Here is a 2,613-nt window from a genome sequence, read left to right as displayed (position 1 = left end):
AAATATATAAGATACAAAAGAACGTACTTTTTTGATGTATCAATCAAACAAATGGGACAAAAAAACTAATTTAGCGAATTTAAGTAAAAACTAAAAAATAAAATCGTAAAAAACTTGAAAAAAAAGAGTATACATAAGAAAAAAAATGATTAAAAGGTTAATATATTATTTAATTTACGGAAAAGGACCAAAACTACCCCTATCGTTTGCTAAATGATTTATAAATACTCTCTGTCCATTTATCCGTCCAAAAAAACACATGACGTTCATTCTATTAACAAAATTACTCTCGCGACTAACGGCAGAACTGGTGGGCCTATATTTAATGACGTGTCATTTTTTTACTGGGCCACGTGGCAATCTCTGACTGGAACAAAAATGAATGCCATTTCGACCCACTTAGCTGACCGACCCAATGGCTTCCCCATTTTTTCCGATCTTCTTCTTGATTTTTCCGATCTGTGGACCATGCTAAATGGTTACAACTATTCTTGTTGTCCATGGCCTTGCTAGTTTCAACCACCTCTTCCAGCTGCTTGATATCCTGCATCGCTCGTTAGGGATGAATTATTAATTTATTTTGAATTTTAGGGGAAAAAGTTGAGGGAAAAAATCTAAAGAGACAATTTTCTAAGCGCTTTTATCCGTGTTTCTGCTTTACGTTATTAGTGTAATTTGACCTGTGGCTGTAACTTTTGTCTAATTCTTATGTTCTTATTTTAATCTGTTAATAAATAATCAGAAATTTTTGTGGGTTTAAACTAATTGAATGTTTATTAATTCAGGTGTGATTTGAGAGTAGTAAGCGATGCAAACGTATTCTTCATAGAGACAATCTTGAAACATCTGGGAATAAGGAATTGTTTCTCAGAAATCAACACAAACCCAGGCTATGTTGATGAGGAAGGAAGACTCCAAATCCTACCTTATGTTGATTTTCAAACATCTCCTCATGACTGCAATCTTTGCGCTCCCAACATGTGCAAGGTAAATAATCCATCTTATTATAATAAGAAAATCTTTTCATAAACACAAGTCAGCAATTTAAAAAATTTAACATGAAATTAAGTAGTTATTCTAATAGAGTTTCTCTTACAGGGTTTGATAGTAGAGAGAATACAAGCCGCTATGGCTAAGGAAGGGAAGAAAAGAATTATATATCTTGGTGATGGAATCGGCGATTTCTGCCCCAGTTTGAAGCTCAGAGATCAGAAAAATCAAGAAGAAGATTGGAAAAAATGGGGAAGCCATTGGGTCGGGTGAGCTAAGTGGGTCGAAATGGTATTCATTTTTGTTTCAGTCAGAGATTGTCACGTGGCCCAGTAGAAAAATAACACGTCATTAAATGTAGGCCCACCAGTTTTGCCGTTAGTCGCGGGAGTAATTTTGTTAATAGAATTAACGTCGTGTGTTTTTTTGGACGGATAGATAGACGGAGGGTATTTATAAATCATTTAGCAAACGATAGGGATAGTGTTGACCCTTCTCCGTTTAATTTAACAATAGAAAAAATTTATCGTTTTAGCCCAATCAATACTAACTCTTTCAAATTTAAAACAATATTAAATTTAATTTTTTTATTAGTAGTTATATAAATATAAAGCGCATATATATCATATAATAATATAATAGTACTTCATATTTTAAGGGCTTTAAATATTTTGGAGGCCTAAGGCCATGACTTCACTTCAAATCCCAGAGCCGCCCTTTCACAATAAAATTTTCATGCGGTGTACATTTCTACGCCACCCATTGAATTTGTACTAATTTTTTTTTAAAAAGTTTAATTGATACCCAATTTTAAATAACTTCAAATACATACGCCTTTCTATTCTTCTTTGTTTTCTTCTTCTTCTTAGTTGCGAAATGAGTGTTAAATTTGTTATAGTTATTATAATTTAATGGTTGATATTTCTTCTTTATGATATTTGAAAGTTATTTTTCAAATTTAAGCTTAATTGAAGTAGATTTAGGCATTGAATTGTATATTGGATTATTGAATTTCGAAGAACAATTTCATGTTTCAAAACTTAAGATTCAAAATCTGAAGTTGCATTCAATAGATTGAATTATTTAAGATTCGTATTTTTGAAGTTGCATTTAAAAGATAAAAGAACTTCAAATTTGATTTCCGAAATTACATTGAAAAGCGGGTACATTTTGCAAAATTTTATACAATGCAGCTATAACTTCAATAGTGACCCCAAAAGTGGGTGTATATAAAAATGTATTGAAAACTAATTCAAAGTTGTAGTAAAAAATCTTAATTGTTTAGAATTTAGTTTATTTAATTCATAACTAAATAGGATTTGTAGACAAAATTAATATAGGAATAGGTTTTTTCTATTTCTAGTTAAAAGGTTTCATACCATTATAAATAGGGATATTAATAGCTTATTTGGGTGCCACGTCCACCTTCTCCCGAATATCTTCATTCCTAATCTTATCCATCCTAGTGCGCCCGCACATCCGCCTCAACATCCTCATTTCTGTTACTTTCATCTTCTCGATATATGAGTTCTTAACATGCCAACACTCAGCCCTATACATCATGGCCGGTCTAACCACAGCTTTGTAAAACTTACCTTTGAGTGGTTGGTGAAAAGTGCATCA

General features: G+C 32.1%; 1 long non-coding RNA gene across 1 annotated transcript; it reads left to right on the top strand.

Annotated features, from left to right (window-relative positions):
- The first annotated feature begins 749 nt into the window (after nt 1–749).
- On the top strand, nt 750–1,524 carry LOC107804374 (uncharacterized). Its single transcript, XR_001652248.2, has 2 exons — nt 750–987; nt 1,099–1,524. It is a non-coding gene; the product is annotated as an uncharacterized LOC107804374 (long non-coding RNA).
- Nucleotides 1,525–2,613: the final 1,089 nt, after the last annotated feature.

This window comes from Nicotiana tabacum, chromosome 8 (genome assembly GCF_000715075.1).
Source record: "Nicotiana tabacum cultivar K326 chromosome 8, ASM71507v2, whole genome shotgun sequence".
NCBI lineage: Eukaryota > Viridiplantae > Streptophyta > Magnoliopsida > Solanales > Solanaceae > Nicotiana > Nicotiana tabacum.
Note: the sequence above shows the minus strand (reverse complement) of the source record. Positions and strands in the feature narration are given on the sequence as shown.